General features: G+C 45.2%; 1 long non-coding RNA gene across 1 annotated transcript in view; it reads left to right on the top strand.

Annotated features, from left to right (window-relative positions):
- LOC135057838 (uncharacterized) overlaps window positions 1-20,211 on the top strand; it is a 51,471-nt gene that overhangs the window by 3,381 nt on the left and 27,879 nt on the right. The window contains exon 2 of the long non-coding RNA XR_010244402.1: window positions 17,664-17,728. This is a non-coding gene — a long non-coding RNA (uncharacterized LOC135057838). The remainder of the gene's footprint in view (window positions 1-17,663; window positions 17,729-20,211) is intronic.

The following is a 20,211-nucleotide window of genomic DNA, read 5'->3' as shown; positions in this document are numbered from 1 at the left end:
ACTACTCAGGGAGATCAGGAAATTATTTAGTGATACTGGGCTATGGTACTTTGATTTCAAACAAATTGAGTCTATACACACATTCTGTATTTGTACAGTATTGTATACCTCTGTAGTCTTATATATAAAGATTAATACATTTAAATTTGTTTTTATTTTTACATAAGACTTAGCTACTGTAGCACCATAGTTGCATAGTAGCTAACATTGCTGTGTATGTCTTACCAATGAGGCTCATTCAGATGTGGAGGGAGTAGCTATCACTGCTGCTTTCTTAGATGCAGCAATGATTGATAGTACTGTATGGTAATGCAGCAGGAGGCTTCTATTACAAACCGACCTGCATCCTAGGACGCAGGCATCGCATCACTCGCACACTGCGGATTGCGGTCATGCAAGTTGCCCATTTCAGAGACCAGGAAACCGCTGTGCAATGATGGAGATCCCTGGCCTCTTCCCTCCTCCAGAACCCGTACACGCGTCCCGTGCGCTTTGTGCATGCTTAACGTACTGATCAGGGCACACATCCAATTGGACCTGAATGAGGTCCTGTGTGTTTACTGCCACCAACCAAAGATGTAATTGGTATCTCTTGCCTGTGAAGGCATTGTCTGTGTGTGTTTTTGTGCGTCTTTGTTGCTGTAGTAGGACACTGTAAACTCTGCTGCAATGGGTACAAACTTTCTTTTTGTGCAGAACTGTGTCATATATTGGTGCTATATACATGAAGCCTAATAAAAATAGTAATACTGTGACATACCTGCTTCAGGTTTATTGTAGCCTTTACATATTATCACTTATGAATGAAAACCACACTTGTAATAACACCTGATTTGACCCAATATACATCCTATTTCATGTAGCCTTTGTAGCTAATAATGGAAAGTAAATGGACAGTACAAGGGAATAGATTTGAAGTATTTAACCACAAGATGCACGATCTGTAGAATCAGCAAGTGAGTCTGTGCTGAAGTGACATGCAAAATGTGCTGACACACAATCTAGGGAACAAAAGAGAAATACTGTAATTACTGTCCTCTGCCACAGAAACTCCACATCCTTCAGGGCAACAGCTCCCTCTGCCTTTCTCCAACTAGTAGGCCATATCATTCATTCATAAATGTTTTGGTTTTACAAGGGACTGTTATTATTAACATACCACTGCCATGTGCATTTTAATATAGGAAAATATGTTGCACTGCCAGATTTGAGTTAGCTGGGGTAGCCACGCATATATATCTTGCATAGATACTGCATTCTTATTAGTGTTCTCAAACCAGGTGCTATGTTGTTAGTGTTGCTCTGCCATAACTTGTGAAACTATAGAGCAGATTCAGCTACTCATGGGTCGGGTGATGCGGTCTCTTCTCCTAGGTTTAGTGTCAGAGGTATTCAATAAGAGATCTGCACTCTGGGGTTCATTCAGACCCGATCGCACGCTGCATTTTTTCGCAGCCATGCAATCGGGTCTGAACAGGGCATGTGTGTGGCCCACAATGCGCAGGCGCGTCGGCCACCGGTGATGGCCGTCTCCGGGCAGCGACGAATCTAACGAAGAAAGTGATCGCACTGGCGATCACAGGAAGATTGACAGACAAGGCGTTCGTGGGCGGCTACTCACCGTTTTCTGGGAGTGTTCTGGAAAAACGCAGGCGTGCCCAGCTGTTCCGGAGGAGGATTCCTGACGTCACCACCTGTCCGGATCGTCGCAGCGGCTGAGTAAGTCCTGGGCTGTGCAGAAACTGCACAAACTTTTGTTTGTGCAGCTCACTGGACAGCCGATCGCACCCCTACAAAGCGCTTACCCCCTCCCATGTAGGCGGCCATTACCTGGTCGCAGCAGTGCAAAAAATATCCTGCATGCGACCAGGTCTGAATTAGGCCCTCTATCTCTAACCTCCCCTTTAGCAGCTGAACCCTTACCTCTCCTCCCACAGTCTAACCCTATCCTCCCACAGCTTAGCTCTATCCTCCCTCTCCTGCAGCCGAACCCTAACCTCCTCTCCCACTTGTCTAACCCTAACTCTGAAGGCGCATGAGCACTGAAAAAGGGTCGTGGCTGTACATAAAGGGTGGTGTGACTGTATATGAAAGGGGCATGGCCTTGCGGGAATCCTGAGATTGTCACTACGGGGGCATGCCCAGCATCTCCGGAGATACTGTGCTGTAATTGGCTGCCCCCCGGAGACAGTCATCCTGTGCTGTCAGCTCCTCATCTATGACAGGAGCCAGATGATGCAGGAGAATGTTACACTGCAGCACCCGGCTCCTGTCACTGTGGAGGAGGTGGCATTTTGGTGTCTTACCGCAGCCTAACCCTAACCTTCCTTCCCACAGCCTAACCCTAAATGTGATGGACGACATTGTAAATGTTGACATGAGGACTGCATCCCCTCATGGAACGTTTCTCACTGACTGGAGAATAGGGTATCACCTTGCAGTGCATGAAGTGTGCTGGATCTTCATTCCTGTTTTCCACTACACCAGGGAAGTGGTCTGGGCATGCTTCGGAAAGTAGCCCTAAATGTATTATACAGAAGAGTGAGCAAGGTAAGTCAAACCTCTAAAGTGTGGTATTGGCAATTTTGATTATTACTACTTGGTTACAGGCAGTCAATTCAAAATTGATGCCATGCAATGACTCAGTGATAGTCAACTATGGTCAAGATTGTCCTACAAGAGGCATGCACATTACCAATGTGGAGAAGCATCTAATCACAATGTAGAATCAGAACACAACACACTTGCCTACTCTACAAAATGGCTGGGAGGTTCCTAAATCTTGAGTGGTACTCCCAGCAACCTGGAAGATCATTCAAGTCTACTGGAGCTGGAGTACACCTGGCGCTGCCCACTTCCCAAGTAAAGTTGTATGTATGGCCAGCCAATGATACAATTCACACTGAATCGTGTCATCATAGCTATGCCACCATCGTGACCACGCCATCATGCTCCCCACACCACCCACCTGTGCTGCGCCACACACCCACATTGCCCACTAATGCAGCCCCCCCCCCATTGTGCCAAGCTGGCTGCCATCTCCCGAAGGGGGCAGCAAGAAAGTTGGAAAGTATGGAATACCAGCATGCAATATTCATATATCTCCTACTTTTGACATTGTTAAATAACTACTTTTACTGCTGTTTCCACATTACTTATGCGCCAGAAGGGCTTGAGAAATATACCCCTCCATGACATCAAAATCAGTGGAGGGAAGGCAGAAGATGGGAAGCTATTATATTGGGAACTGCGTAGGACCCCTGAACTGTCTGTTCAGGGGTCCCATGTAAAAGGAACGTGTAGGACACAAAAAACCTTTATGAGATTTGAATGACTGTAATCTAGACCATTGTTTCCCAACTCCATTCCCCCAGGATCTCTAACAGTGGATGTTGCACAGATCTCCAAGTTTGTACACAGGTGTATTCAATACTAGCTGACACCTTTTAAAAGATCCACTGGCACACTTAGCTACTCTACTGCAGGGTACAGGAAACTCATGACTTTTTAGGTAGTCTTATGGACCCCAGGAAGAGTAGGTGGACCTCCTGCATCCAGCTCATTAGTGGGCAGGGTGGGAAGAATAGTAACAGGAATTGCAGGTCCATAGGGAGGGACAGGACCAATATGACACGATTCAATGAGAAACGTGTCATTTTAGCCTCGTCCCCTCCCCACGAACCCATAATTCATGGCATTTTACTATCATGGGGAGGGATCTGTTAATGTGAAAAGCCCGCCCTAGAGTGGTCACTTGCATGGCAACTATGTCCACAGGTGGCTCTAATTATTTCATTTGTGATACTGATGAGATCTTGTTAGATGTCCCTGAGGACTGGAGTGGGGAAACCATAGACAATCTATTGGACATTTTAGCTCATATTGCTTAGGGGCCATTTATAGAAAAGTTATATTGAAAGGAAAATGCCACTCATATAGGAAACTAGTAAAATGACTCATCCCATTATAGTTAACCCCTGTTCCTGGTACTCTTTTCCAGGTGGTCTGTCCTGTCATCATGGCTATGACGTTAGGTGAGACATGCGCTCGCTGCAGCCGCAATGACCTAATTACTATCAGCTGAAAGTTGTTGTTTTTTGTATAGACTAACAGTGGATGAGGAATTGGTACGTTTTACCGACAGATGGGCGGACAGCTGTCAGTATACCGACAGCAGAATTCCATCTGTCGGAATCCCGGCAGTGAGGCGAGTCCCCTCACAGCCTTGCTGCGCTCACCACAGGTTATATTCCCATACGGTTGGTGGAGTGTGAATACCCGGCGAGGTCGGAATTCCGTCCGGCGGTATTTCACCGGCTGTCGGGATTCCGGCGTCGGTCTCCTGTACGCTGGGATCCCGACAGCCAGTATTTTAACTGTATCCAGTGGATGGACATAAACAATATTTCAAGCAGTATGCAGAAAGCCCATCTTGAATTGGAGAGAAGCTCTTTCACTTGTATAACACGTCATAACAATTAAAGTCATAACAATTAAAGTATTACCACAATTGTAGCAAAAACAAGGTAGAATTGCACCTTTGTGACACACTAAATATAACATAAAGGGCGTAAATAATCAAGTGATATATAATCCTCAAATAAAAGGATTTTAATTAAAGTCTTAACATGGTCATGTTTCATCTATCACTAATATTAACACATATTATTATACACCACCCTAAATATTTCCGCTTTTAGCTATTAATGTTTAACTACCAAAATCATATCTGGTCATCTGATGCTAGTATTGCTAGCATATAGTTTCTACCCCAAACCTATCCATCGCTTTAGAATGTTAGAATTGACATATATATATATATATATATATATATATATACTAGCAGTGCCTACCCGCCGTTGCTAAGTGATTCATTTTATTCAATGGTGCATTTTTTTGGGGGGTCACTCGTTTGTCGTTTTGTCTTAATATCTTCTGTAGCAAAATAACATGTCTTATTACTGTCATCAGTTATGAGTATGATTTGATTGGTGGCATTACTGATACATGAGAAGACCTCGCTGAACACTGAGCAGCCAGACAGAAGCTGCAAGATGGCCGTTGCCCAACCGAATCAGCAGCACAGCAGTCAGGGTCATACAGACAACGGACAAGCGGTATTAGTTCCCTCAGCGCACTGCACTCCACGACACTGACTGGTGCCCCCTTGCAACACACTCCCTCCTCTGTAACAGGGTGTTACATGACAGGTGGTATGATGATTATTTTGTCCACTAATTAGCCAACTATCATGACTGCAAGATGATCCATAGCCTATGTCACTCTGAGGATTTTTTCAAGGCACAATTCAGTGAAAACCCAATAAAAATCAGTTCAGTTGTTCTCAAGTTTATAGCAACTATAAATACAAATTAACAATTTTATTCATAGTATAGGTATTATATTTTTTGCAAAAATAAATTCTGGGCAGCACAGTGGTATAATGGTTAGCACCGTTGCTTCACATTGTTGGTGTCATGTACGGGCACATTTCTGTTAGCCATATCAGGAGGCTGCAAGCAAAAATGTGGCCACTTGCAACAACTGAATTTCTCCGTCGGGTGCCCATTGCTAATGGGCGCCCCAAACAACAAATGAATTCCTACTATTGTCTGCAATATTACAATAGGATAACCATTATGTTGGAGATCAAATTGTACTAAAAAGTATTCACTTAACCTAAAACAGTTGTTGCAATGGAGAAAGTTTTCCTTTTCGTATTAAAACTGCATGCAGTTTCATTAGGCTTGTTGTATTATATCTTTAATCTGGGACACCTATGATATACACAGGTCCTGTTGCTGATTAAATGGGGCCCAGTATGTAATACCGGCAGATGGGATGCCAGCTGTTAGTATACCAGCGGCATCCCATCTGCCTGAATACTGCCAGCCAGGCAGCGAGTGCCATCGCGGGCTCGCTACGCTCGCCACACATTGGGCCCAGTGTCGAGCTTTGCTCACCATGGACGGGATGTACTATAACCCATCGCCGCCGTACTAACATATGCGATTAGTATCGCAATGCGGCATAGGAGGCCCCCGCAATGATGTCTGCAGGAGTCAGCAGGGGTCTCCGTCACCTCCCAGACCCGGGTGGTGATGTGTGCAGGGACTCCCCGGGATCCTCCTCCTCCCTGCAGCCGGAAGGAGACAAGGCTGGGCTGAGGGGGAGAAGGAGGAGGGGGGCCGCGCCAGCAGCAGCTCACTGCACACACAGGTATGGGGAAGAGGGGTCATCATGAGCGGCAAGGGGCGGCGGCGGTAAGAAGCCCATAGGCTTCTATAGGGTATCGCCATAAAAAGATGGCGATACCCTAAGGGCCGAAAATGTAGCTGGCCGGGGGTTAGTATATATGAAAATGCGCATTTTCCCTTTAGTACATCCCGCCCCATAGGTTCTATTCCCACTTGGTTGGTGGCGTGGACCTACTAACTGAGTGGGAATTATGGGCGGGTGTCGACATTCCGCCTTTCTGTAAAATGCCGGCTGTCGGGATTCCAGTGTCGGTCTCCTGAATGCCGGGATCCCGACAGCCGGCATTTTGACTGCTTCCCATTAAATGCAGGCCTAAATTTAATTGACCAAGTGGATAGTTGGATGTTAAGCTAGATACAGTGTAAGCCGAGATACCTATAAACAGGTAAAACAGGTGATTTAGGGCAATTGAGTCATGGCATCATTTGTAATGGCAAGATTAGTAAATTCTGTATACACAATGCATACATTTTTAGCAACCTCTTGTAACTTGGCATCTGTGCTACTGTTATAAATCTATTTTATTACATTTCATTTCTATGTATTTCATACCTACCAAGCCAGAAGTGTCATTGGGATCCTGTCTGCATGCGAGAAACTAATTCCTTATATGAATGTTCTCAGTGCTCAGACATAACCAACTAAACTGGTTATTCTGAAAACCATACGTTTGTGAATTGATAGATTGCTGGTAAGGTGCATTAAGAGTTTTGTTTCTCTACTTTGAGTCAGTCACCTGCATTACTAGCACTCTGCAAATAATATTTGTGCTCTGCAAATATTTAAAATGTTTGCTGCGTTCAGTTCAAATTCTTTCAACTATGTTGTGGCCAACCAGAAGTCCTGGAAAGCAGCAGTAAGTAAGAGGGGATCCGGTCTGAAGATCGACAGTGTCTAGGTCGACAATGTTTAGGTCGACCACTATAGGTCGACAGTCACTAGGTCGACATGGATGGAAGGTCGACAGGGTTTCTAGGTCGACATGTGCTAGGTCGACAGGTCTAAAGGTCGACATGAGTTTTTCAATTTTTCACATTTTTTTGGATTTTTTCATACTTAACGATCCACGTGGACTACGATTGGAACGGTAAAGTGTGCCGAACGAAGCGGTAGCGGAGCGAAGGCACCATGCCCGAAGCATGGTGAGCGAAGCGAGCCATGCGAGGGGACGCGGTGCACTAATTTGGGATCCCGGTCACTCTACGAAGAAAACGACACCAAAAAAAAATAATTCCTCATGTCGACCTTTAGACCTGTCGACCTAGCACATGTCGACCTAGAAACCCTGTCGACCTTCCATCCATGTCGACCTAGTGACTGTCGACCTATAGTGGTCGACCTAAACATTGTCGACCTAGATACTGTCAATAAAACGAACCACACCCAAGTAAGAGACCCTACTTGTTGTTACAAGACATGAACATCTGCACTAGCTGAGCGGATTCTTGTATAGAACGTGCTTGTAGTTCTCTGGTTAACCCCTGTTTGTTACAGGTATGTAGGCTGACGGGTACGTTTTGCTGTAATAATGAGAAATAATACACTTACGGGCAGTACACACGGGGAGAGATGTGTGCTGAGTGATCTATCACAGACCGCTCACCACACATCTCTCCCCCGCTCAGCAGGTGAAATTAGCAATCTGCTAGATTGTGCCTGCATGCAGGCCAATCTAGCACCGGTGATAGCGAAGCATTGCTATCGCTGTGGGCATACACACGGAGAGATCCGTGCTTAACTTCTAAGCAATCTAGTCAGATTGCTTAGATTTTAAGCACAGATCTCTCCATGTGCACCCCCCTTAAGATGGGAACCAGTGATTTGTTTTAGTAAATGCATCAGTCTTGGCAAGCTGCTGTTTCTAAAATGCTGCATCTGAATAAAGCAGAAGAAAGTTTATGCTCACAAGCTAGAAGCTATATTAACATAAGAAGCAGTAGTTTGCAGAAATCTGTGATCTGCAAACTCTCTTTGTTCTAGGGACTAAGAACTAGCAACAGCTGATAGGTGGTGAGTAGGCCACTCAATTACCATACATCCCAACTTTCAGATGTCCAGACACTGGACACCTGGCGTGGACCTTAGGCAAAAGGTGTGACCTTTAGACTGCTAGGCCACACCCCCTGGCATACCTCCCACCTTTTGATCCTAGAGGTTTGGGACACTCACAACCCGGAAAAGGGGCGTAGCCTCTGATGGGAGGGGCGTGGCCTTTCCTAGTGGGCATGGCACAGACCTGTTTACTGTCATTTTGGGGGCATGTCCAGCGCTCCCCGAGAAGCTGGGCAGCCCCCTGCTACCCTCCCTGCACTGAATAGATGGCACAACATCTATTCCGAGATCACTCGCTGCTTTGTGGAGCAGAGCAGCGGGTGATCAAAGCCTTCCCCAACTGCCCTCCTGCCCGTGGGCGACTGCTGCCTGCAGGTGGGACAGCGGGGCATTGTCCGAATCGCGGGACCGTCCCACTGTAATCAGGACAGCTGGGAGGAATGCCCTCATGTGACGTGGTAATACTATTTCCTAGAACAAAGAGAGGCTTGCCATCTAGCAACTAGTACAGTTGAGAGCCGTCAAGAGCCCGGGTACTGGGGCTGTATGGATCTCTTGCACCTAGAATAGAGCTAGCAAGTGCTGACACTAATGATGGCTGCTGTGGATACTAGAACAGTGGGCGAGATAGCCTTGTACTCAGTGCCAGATTAATGTCCGTATGAGCCTGGAGCTGAAAATTATAAAAGGCCTATTGTGTGTCGGTGCAGGGGGTGTGACAAATGATGCAGCAGAATGACTAATGTGGGGGTGTCACCAGTGCTGTGGGTGTGTGGTCTACACAGAGGGTGTGGTCTGTGCTGTGGGTGTGGCTATATCTATGGAGGGCTTAAATGGTGCCTACCTTGAACCACTTTATAGTGTTGCTATAACAAGAAAAAGTTTTGTGGGTTTTTTGTGTAAGAGGGTGAGATATGTATCATAGGCAAACGGGGGGGGGGGGGGGGGGGGGGGGGGGTTCTGGTTGCCCGGACACCCCCCTTCTCTTGGTAATTGGCTCAAATTTTTACAATAGCAATGGTATATAATACGATTATTAGAACTGCTGCCACATCATGCAAGTTAAGAGACAGAGCAGAGCTGCTACACATGCCCAGTGGTAGCAACTTCTTCTATCAAGTTTGCTGTGTGTGGCTCTGAGCACTTAATCAGTGCACAGTACCAAAGAGTAGCTACCAGGAAGAAGACACATGAGCCTTACCATAAGGTGGAAGAATGTGTGCTTAGAAAGTGTAGTACTGGTTCCATTGTGTTTGCGTATTTATTTATTATAGTATGGTTAACCTTTTTCGTGATCACTTATCTTATTTATATTATTTAAATGTTTATACAGTCTATACTATAGACAGTCTATAGTGTTACATATTAATACTGTATTCCATGTTCTGCAGAGTGGTTGACTGTGGATTACATTTGGAAACCCCCCTCTAGAAATCCTGCTTTTGCCACTGTGTATTGCCTACCTTTTCCTGAGTGCTAGAATAGCTTAAATTCGGGGGGAAAAAACAAAAAAAAAAACTAAAGTTGTTCACTGTTATTGCCCTATTTATTTAAGTGTTCATCCCACATTTCTAGCCACTGCAGTAAATTATAAAATTAACCATCTTCTTAGCTGTTGCCTTTTTAGTCAAATTAATAGCTGCCATGGCAATACTGCACCAGGGTAGTAAGCTTAACTTACTAGATGTGCATGCATGAGCCAATTTTGGCTCTGTCTTACTTTTTAACTAAAAAATCCACATACATTTTTCAATTAAAAATATTTAAGATGATATAAAGAAATCTCAAAAAGTCTTTATATATATATATATATATATATATATATATATATATATATATATATATATATATATACAGAGAGCATCAATGACCACCATATATTACAGAGAACATCAGTGACCACCATATATTACAGACAGCATCAGTGACAACCGTATATTACGGAGAGCATCAGTGACCATCATATATTACCGAGAACATCAGTGGTCACCATGTAACACAGAGAGTATCAATGACCACCATTTATTACAGATAGCATCAGTGACTGCCATATATTACAGAGAGCATTAGTGCCCGCTATATAACAAGAGAGCATCAGAGACCACCATATAGTAAACAGAGCATTAGTGACCACCATATGTTACACAGAGCATCAGTGACCACCATACAGTATATTACAGAGAGCATCAGTGACTACCATATATTACAGACAGCATTAGTAACCACCATATAACAAGAGAGCATCAGTGACCACTATATATTACAGAGAGCATCAGTGACCACCATACATTGCAGAGAGCATCAGTGACCACCATATATTGCAGAGAGCATCAGTGACCACTGTATACTACAATAGAGATGTCAATCACAACCATATATTACAGAAAGCATAAGTGACCACCATATATTTACATTATAAAAAAACAGTGCATGCTAAAAGCACTCGTTGTAAAACAATGGATGTGGTCTCACAAGAAAGGGGGAATTGCCACACAATAGTGCCCCCAACTCAAATTATGTAACACAGTAGCACAATCTTATTCACATTACATCACAGACTAGTGCCCCTTACACACACACAATGCCCGCTTATACACATACTGCCCACAGTAGTAGTGGCTCTTATACACATACTGCCCATAGTAGTAGGTCCGCTTACACACACAATGCCCGCAGTAGTAGCTCCGCTCACACACACAATGCCCACAGTAATAATGCAGCTCACACACATAATGCCCCCAGTAGTAGCGCCACTCACACACAAAATGCCCCCAGTAGTAGCGCCGCTCACACACATAATGCCCGCAGTAGTAGCACCACGCACACACATAATGCCCGCAGAAGTAGTGCTGCTAATACACATAATGCCCGCAGTAGTGCCGCTCACACACATAATGCCCGCAGTAGTAGCACTGCCCACTCACATAATGTCTGCAGTAGTAATGCTTCTCACACACATACTGTAATGCCCCCAGCAGTAGCACCACTTATACACCATTGATGCCTGCAGTAGTGCCTCTCACATACATAATGCACGCAGTAGTAGCACTGCTCACTCACATAATGCCCGCAGTAGTAACGCCGCTCACACATAATGTCCCCAGTAGTAGCGCCACTTATACACCATTGATGCCCGCAGTAGTGCCGCTCACATACATAATGCCCACAGTAGTAGCACTGCTCACTCACATAATGACCGCAGTAGTGCTGCTCACACACATAATGCCCACAGTAGTAGCGCTACTCACACACATAATACCCACAGTAGTAACGCCGCTCACACACATAATGCCCTCAGTAATAGCGCCGCTTATACACATATAATGCCCGCAGTAGTGCCGCTCACAGACAATGCCCGCAAGTAGTAGCGCTGCCCACTCACATAATGCCTGCAGTAGTAATGCTGCTCACACACATAATACCCCCACTAGTAGCACTGCTTATACACCATTGATGCCCGCAGTAGTACCTCTCACATACATAATGCCCACAGTAGTAGCACTGCTCACTCACATAATGACCGCAGTAGTAGCGCTGCTTATACACCATTGATGCTCGCAGTAGTGGCAGCTCGCACACATAATGCCCACAATAGCAGTGGCGCTCACACACATAATGCCCTCAGTAATAGCGCCGCTTATACACATATAATGCCCGCAGTAGTGCCTCTCACAGACAATGCCCGCAAGTAGTAGCGCTGCCCACTCACATAATGCCTGCAGTAGTAATGCTGCTCACACACATAATACCCCCACTAGTAGCACCGCTTATACACCATTAATGCCCGCAGTAGTGCCTCTCACATACATAATGCCCACAGTAGTAGCACTGCTCACTCACATAATGACCGCAGTAGTAGCGCTGCTTATACACCATTGATGCTCGCAGTAGTGGCAGCTCGCACACATAATGCCCACAATAGCAGTGGCGCTCACACACATACATAGAAACATAGAATTTGTCGGCAGATAAGAACCACTTGGCCCATCTAGTCTGCCCCTTATTTTTTTTTTTTATATTATTTTTTAACACTAACCTTATTTGATCCTTATTTCTTTGTAAGGATATCCTTATGTCTATCCCATGCATGTTTAAATTGCTCTACTGTCTTAGCCTCTACCACCTCTGATGGGAGGCTATTCCACTTGTCCACTACCCTTTCTGTGAAATAATTTTTCCGCAAATTTCCCCTGAACCTCCCCCCCTCCAGTCTCAGTGCATGTCCTCGTGTCCTATTGCTTCTCTTCATTTGGAGAATGTTTCCCTCCTGGACTTTGTTAAAACCCTTCATATATTTGAAAGTTTCTATCATGTCCCCCCTTTCCCTTCTCTGCTCCAAACTATACATATTGAGATTTCTTAGTCTTTCTGGGTATGTTTTGTGATGTAGGCCATGCACCATTTTAGTTGCCCTCCTTTGTACAGTTTCTAATGTATTAATATCCTTTTGAAGATATGGCCCCCAGAACTGAATACAGTATTCTAGATGAGGCCGTACCAATGACCTATACAGTGGCATTATTACTTCTTTCTTTCTGCTGCTGATTCCCCTCCCAATGCAGCCAAGCATCTGACTAGCCTTCCTCATTGCCTTGTTACATTGCTTACCTGCTTTTAAGTCATCTGAAATAGTGACTCCTAGATCCCTTTCCTCCTCAGTAGTTTCCAGTATAGTGCCATTAATACTGTATTTAGCTTTAGGATTTTTGAGACCCAAGTGCATGATTTAGCATTTTTTGGCATTAAACTGTAATTGCCAGACTCTTGACCATTCCTCTAGTCTACCTAGATCCTCAATCATTTGTTTTACCCCACCTGGTGTGTCTACCCTGTTGCATACCTTTGTGTCATCTGCAAAAAGGCATACTTTCCCTTTAATGCCATTTGCAATGTCACCAATAAAGATATTAAAAAGCACTGGTCCAAGTACAGATCCCTGGGGTACTCCACTGGTAACATTTCCCTCCTGTGAATGCACTCCATTTACCACAACTCTCTGTTTTCTATCCTTCAACCAAGATCTTATCCATTCAATAATCCTAATATCCAATCCCAAACTTTCAAGTTTATTTAGCAATCTGCGATGTGGAACTGTGTCAAAAGCCTTACTAAAGTCTAGATAAGCTATATCCATGGCTCCACCTTTATCCATCACTTTAGTCACACAATCAAAAAAGTCAATAAGATTTGTTTGACATGATCTCCCCCCAGTGAATCCATGCTGTTTGGGATCCAGTAAATTGCCGGATTTGAGATAATCTACAACTCTTTCTTTTAAGAGTGTTTCCATCAATTTCCCTACTACTGATGTAAGACTCACTGGTCTGTAGTTGTTTGCCTCTTCCTTGCTTCCACTTTTGTGCAGTGGGACTACGTTTGCTCTTTTCCAGTCCCCTGGAATTTCTCCTGTAGCTAATGACTGGTTGAATAATTCTGTCAATGGTGCTACCAGCACCTCTTTAAGTTCTTTTAATATCCTTGGATGTATCCCATCTGGCCCCATAGATTTGTCCACTTTCAGCTTTGAGAGTTCTGTTAGGACCTTCTCCTCTGTAAATGTACTTGTTTCATTTTCCTGAATATCCCTGCAACTTAACTGTGGCCCCTTCCCCTCTCTTTCAGTAGTAAATACTGAGCAAAAATAATCATTAAGATGATCTGCTATTAAATTGTCTCCTTCAACAAGACTCCCAGTGTCCGTCTTTAGTTTTATAATTCCGCCTTTTGTTTTTCTCTTTTCGCTTATATACCTAAAAAAAGTTTTGCCTCCTTTACCCACTGACTGGGCCATTTTCTCCTCAGCTTGTGCCTTTGCACATCTGATTACCTTCTTTGTCTCCTTCTGTCTAACAAGATATATCTTTTTGTCTTCATTATTTTGTGTCTGCTTATATTTCCTAAAAGCCATCTTTTCTCTCTCACAATATTTGCTACTTCTTTTGCAAACCACACTGGCTTCCTTTTCCTTGTGTTTTTCCTAACAGTTTTGATACAAAGGTCTGTTGCCTTCAATATTGCACATTTGAATGTTTCCCACCTCTCCTGCACTGTTTCCAAGTTCCTCCACTCTGCCAAAGAATCGCTTACACATTTTCCCATCCCTACAAAATCAGCCTTCCTAAAATCCAACACCTTTGTTTTTGTATGGGGCGAGTCAGTCTCTGTCTTAATGCTGAACCATACTGCTTGATGATCACTGGATCCCAGGTTTTCACCCACTTTTACGTCCGATAATCTGTCTCCATTTGTAAGTATTAAGTCTAATATTGCGTCTTTCCGAGTGGGCTCCCTCACCAATTGGTGGAGGGATGCTCCCTGAAGGGAATTTAAAATGTTCCTACTTCTAGTGGAACTAGCAACAGACACCTCCCAGTTTACATCAGGAAGATTAAAGTCTCCCATGATTATTACCTCTCCTTTTAATGCCATTTTAGTTATGTCCTGCAATAGGTTCTTGTCAAGTTCCTCTTCCTGACCTGGTGGCCTGTATATCACGCCAATACGAATAATCAACTTTTCCCCTGTTTCTATGGTCACCCAAAGGGCCTCAGTTTTTTCTTCAATACTTTGTATTAATGTAGTATTTATGGCATTTTTTACATACATTGCTACCCCTCCTCCGATTTTTCCAATTCTGTCCTTCCTAAATAAAGTATATCCCGGTATAGCTATGTCCCAGTCATGATTTTCATTGTACCATGACTCTGTAATTGCCACAATGTCTAGATCATCCCTTGTCATTATTGCAGTTAGTTCTGGGATTTTATTTCCTAAGCTCCTAGCATTTGCACATAATGCCCTGCCCGCAGTAGTAGCGCCACTCACACACATAATACCCTGCCCGCAGTAGTAGCGCCACTCACACACATAATGCCCTGCCCGCAGTAGTAGCGCCACTCACACACATAATGCCCACTTAAAAGAAACCCCAGCGTGTAGATGCACTGCTGAAGAAGTAGTTCTTACCAGAGGGAGATATGAGCACAGTAACCAGCTCTCAGGAATCTTTGTGCTCAGTGTCCACATGGGTCCTCTTGGCGCAGCTGGAGTGCCAGACGCGCAATTACATCAGTGGACTATCTCATTCATTCCCACAGCCAGCCAGGGGAGAAGGACTGCAGGAGGCGGGCTGCCAAGTCAATCATTGTGCCCATGGCCTCAGTGGGTGGTGCATAGCGGGGCAGCCAGACAGCCACAGCCTAACCCTATGGAAGCCAGCCTGAGCCTCTGTCATAGCACAGTCCCTGTCAGGCTGTCAGACACACGGTCTAGGTGCGGAACTTATGGAAATTAGTGGAGCGCAGCTGCGGCAGGAGCTTCTGGCGATGTAGTGTTGGAGGGGGATTTGGAGTGACTGTGAAAGGATGCTGGTGGTCGGGAGGGAATAGGCAGAGCTTTGACGGGCCAGCCCGGGACTAGTGGAGTCTAATGGGGAAATGGTATCAGTGATGACAGGAATTTTTTTTTTTTTTCTGTCAACACTATAGCGCTGTCAGGACACCTGTGGACCTATTTTCAGTGGGGGGCCTGGAGCTGCAGCTCCATCCGCCCCATTGTTAATCCGGCCCTGCTTGTACTTTCAGATGTACAGAAAGGAAGCTGCAGAAGCATGCAACCCAGAAACAGGCACATTCTGTCTATCTTGTTTGCTCCCTTTATCCACACTCGCTGAACACTAGAAGGGGTTGCAAAAGAAACAGATACCGCTTAACCACTTAACTGGCATGGTCAGATTTCATGCAACTGCGCCGTCCCACTCTGTCCCCCCTTTTTTGACGAGGAGATCCGTTCTGCAGATGTGCATAATATAAAGTTTAAATATTAAAAAAAATATTTTTTAAACTTTATAAAATGAATTTAAAAAAACAATGTTTTAACGCTTTTGAAGGTCTGCTAACCACCCCCTCTGGCCAGCGGGCGATGGTGCCACACTCGGTGATCATCTTCTTAAATATCACTGGGAAGATGGAGCTGCCTGGTTGGGGAGGAGAGACCAACTTCCAGATCAAGTAAGGTAGGAAGCGGGTTCCCTCCCCCTTGCACCCCTATGTTAAAAGGCACCCCCCTATGTTAAAATGGCATCCCCCCCTTAGGCTCAACGGCCCTACAATTATTTTATTATTCACTTATTTTTATACTAAAGGGCATAGTCACGCCCACTTAATAAGTTTAATAAGCCATGCCCCTAGGCCTTTACTGGGGCGTGGCTCTCAACGGCCCTGTCTGCCAGGTGCCACTTGCCTGCATCTGCCTATGCACAGTGCCTACAGCGTGATTTAAGTACACTAGTACAACTAACAGCCACCTGCTATAATTGGGAAGGGGCGCAGATTGGGGGCATACACTGACCGGGGGCGGCACAATGAGTGGTGTCCTGTCTGCTAAAATTAGTGATGGGGAGGACCAGTACGCTGAGGATTGTTTGAGGAAGGGAGGCCCCAAATCGGTGTCTTGCTTAGGGACCTGTGAGATCTAAATCCGCCTCTGCTTTACGGTATGTGCACCGACGTGAGTTTGTATAAGCCAGAATAGGGACAAAAGGGGTCATTCCGAGTTGATTGCACGGCAGCTGTTTTTAGCTGCCATGTGATCAGACAGTCGCCGCCTATGGGAGAGTTTTTTTTAGCATAGCAAGGCTGCGATTGCTTGTGCAGCCGAGCTATGCAAAAACATTTTGTGCAGTTTAGGAGTAGGTCCTGACTTACTCACTGCGATCACTTCAGCCTGTCAGGTCCCGGAATTGACATCAGACATCCCCCCTCCAAACGCCTAGACACGCCTGTGCTCGGATCAGCACTCCCCGAAAACGGTCAGTTGATGCCTGGATTCGCCTCCTGCCTGTAAATCTTCTTGTGACCGCCGCTGGGAAGCCTTTCGTCATAGTTCTTGTCATTGCCCAGCGATGCCCATCGGCGGGTAACGACGTGCCTGCGCATTGCGGCTGCAGCGCATGCGCAGTTCCGACCCGATCGCAAGGCTGTGAAAAAGTGCAGCGTGCTATCGGGTCGGACTGACCCCCAATAACTCAAGGACACATGGAGGGACATTGTGCCCTGTATTGGTTATAATTAGTCAAGAGTTGAATCAGAACAGTTGGCAACAATTATATTCAGATATTGTATTATCGTATACTAAGTATTTTGATAGTTGTACTTAAGGTAGTCTCTACCAACTTGTAACAGTCATTTTCAAGCAAGTATTGTGATGTTTTATCGTGACCATTTAGTGAGCATTAACAAGTGTTAAGGAAATTCCAGTAACTGCATACAGTACATAAATGATTTTGTATAATCCTTGCATCCTATTCAATACAGTAGAGTGACGTAGAGTCTCCTCTCTCTCTGCTATGGTAGGAGGAGTGCAGAAGAGGAACAGTCCTAATCCATACAGTCGCAAGCAGGTTCCAAAAGAACAGCAGGTATGATCTGCCCACCAAAACACTCCCACTCACTGACACCCCACCAACAGGGGGTGTTACACTGTTGTCCAAACAGATATGAACTGTGATATCTTGAAGGTGATTGGAAACTGATGCTCTGAAAGCCAATTTCCTGGTGGGCTGGAAGAGTCAGAGGTATCCAGTATGACCATATGTAATTGTTGTGGAGCAACTTTCAGTAGTTTTTGTGACTTTCTACAGAGGAGAGGGACATGGAATAATCCTGGGTATAAAGCCTTCATCTTCCCAATGATTCTGGCTAAGGGGTCAATGTACTTGTTAGGAACCTAGGACTTGCTCAAAGTTGAGACTCATGGACTAGGCTTAGAATTGTGGTTCTTGGACTTCATGAGCGTGAGGATTCTTGGACTTGCCTTTTGTGTAGACACTTGGACTTGATACCCAAGAAGGGAACTTGGAGTTGCTTGATGTCGTGGGGAACTCTAATACTATTGGGATGAGACTCCTAGAGCCCTCAAGAGGGTCTTCACCAATAGCAACCACCCGCTGTTCCCTTAGTGCTTAATGTGCACAATGATACTTAGGGGGCTAAGTGGATTTAATACCTCCAGCAGTAAGAGCTAAACCAATAGTCTGAAGACCCCAGATAGCACTGAGGAAAGACGGATTGAGGCACACTATAGGCCTTAGGTGGTACCAGCCACGGCAGAATACAGAACACCAACGGGCAAGGAGTCTGGCAGAGTATCCACAGGAAATAAACTGGACAGGTGGCAGGGGCCAGCGGTTTACACAGCTGGGCATAAACTATAACCAACACAGAAGGAGTGGCCAGAAAGGTATATAAAGGGTAGCTGACCAATCAGCAAGCAGGCAGTGAAGGGAAAGCAATCCCTAATGACGTGCAGCTGCATTGCTGCACGTCCAACTAATCCAGGCTGTGAGTCAGAAGCCACTTGGACAGAGTTGCCTAGCAACGGGGAATGCCACCTCCATCCAGAGTCTTGGCTGCTAAGCACCTGGCGGCTCCCGGTGGGCACTGGGACTGCCACGCCACCATTGCTAGGTGCCGGAAGGGGACTGTCACGGCGGGTGGCCGAAAGAGAAATAGTGTCCCGGTCGCTTGGCAAGGACTAGGATCTGCATTCAGCATGGACCGCTAGGTGGACCGTAACAGTACTTAGCCTTGGAGAGAGATATTGTGGACAGAGATGAAATACCAGCCAACCAGCTACAAACTGTCATTTTTTAATCACAGCCTGTAATATGGCAGTTGAGAGATGATTGGTTGGTACTTTATCTCTCTCCGAGGCTTAGCACATACGCACTCATTCTGAGTTGATCGCTCGCTAGCTGTTTTTAGCAGCAGTGCAAACGCTAAGCCGCCGCCCTCTGGGAGTGTTGATAAAGCTGTATTCCTTTATCGTATAAACAACCCTTTATGAGGTCTAAGAACACTGTACGCTGTTTACTTAAGAAGTACCGTAAGGGTACGCTAGTTGCGTAATGATCGCTTAGCCGTAGGCGAGACGCTCAAGCGTCACGTTCGCTCACGGCCCAGAGATCACAGGCAGGCACGCTATTGGCTGTTGACTAACGTAATGATTCGCTATGGCGTAGCAGACGCTCGAGACCACGAGGAGATCACCAGCGGCGCAGACGCTCACAACGCTATACCTTGATATCTATACCTTTAACAATGAGATACACAGTATACCTTTATGTAGAGACAATGTGTAAGTGCAACCTGGTGTAACCTGATTAACTACAAAGCTGCTTGAGCGTCACCGACGCTCTGTGAACACTTAACACTATGAGAAAATACACAGATACTTGTTTAGGGTCCAAAGCCTATTATCTGTATTATGACTATTATACTTGCAAAAAGAATCACAGTACAAATGATACACTACAATATAACAGAGACTTCCTAACCAAATAACTATACAAGAAATACAATACAATACAATACTAATCAAGGGAAAATACGAGAGAAAGTGAGGAGAGAGAGAGAGAGAGAGAGAGAGAGAGAGAGAGAGAGATATGAGAGAAATGGCTCACAGAAAGACAATGATTACGGAGAGAAACTTACGCACAAGGGTAACGATCGCAAGCGCTTCTGGACAGCCAGCTTCCCGATTATCAGCAATGAGAACCGTTTGATGAGAAGTGCCAGCTGGATGCCACAGGCCCGTCTTTTATGCTACTCACACAATGCAATCCAATGGTCCCTACAATCTCATTGTCCATTGGACGCAGGAATTCGGCTTCGCATTATAACAAAGGTCATAGGTTGATTCATACAGGTGGGCTGTCTTGTATCAGTGGCCTTGGTTATGCAACACAATGGGTGATGACCAACACATTCCTGTCTTCTGGAGAGCTATTGTTTGACGAATACAAAACAGAATCCTGTCTGGGTTTTGTTCTATATTCATGATGTCCACTTTCAGTTGAGACAATGACATCTCAGCCCTCATTCTCCTGGATACAAACCCTAA

The sequence above is a fragment of the Pseudophryne corroboree genome, chromosome 3 (genome assembly GCF_028390025.1).
Source record: "Pseudophryne corroboree isolate aPseCor3 chromosome 3, aPseCor3.hap2, whole genome shotgun sequence".
NCBI classification, from domain to species: domain Eukaryota; kingdom Metazoa; phylum Chordata; class Amphibia; order Anura; family Myobatrachidae; genus Pseudophryne; species Pseudophryne corroboree.
This window is presented reverse-complemented; position numbering and strand designations above follow the sequence as displayed.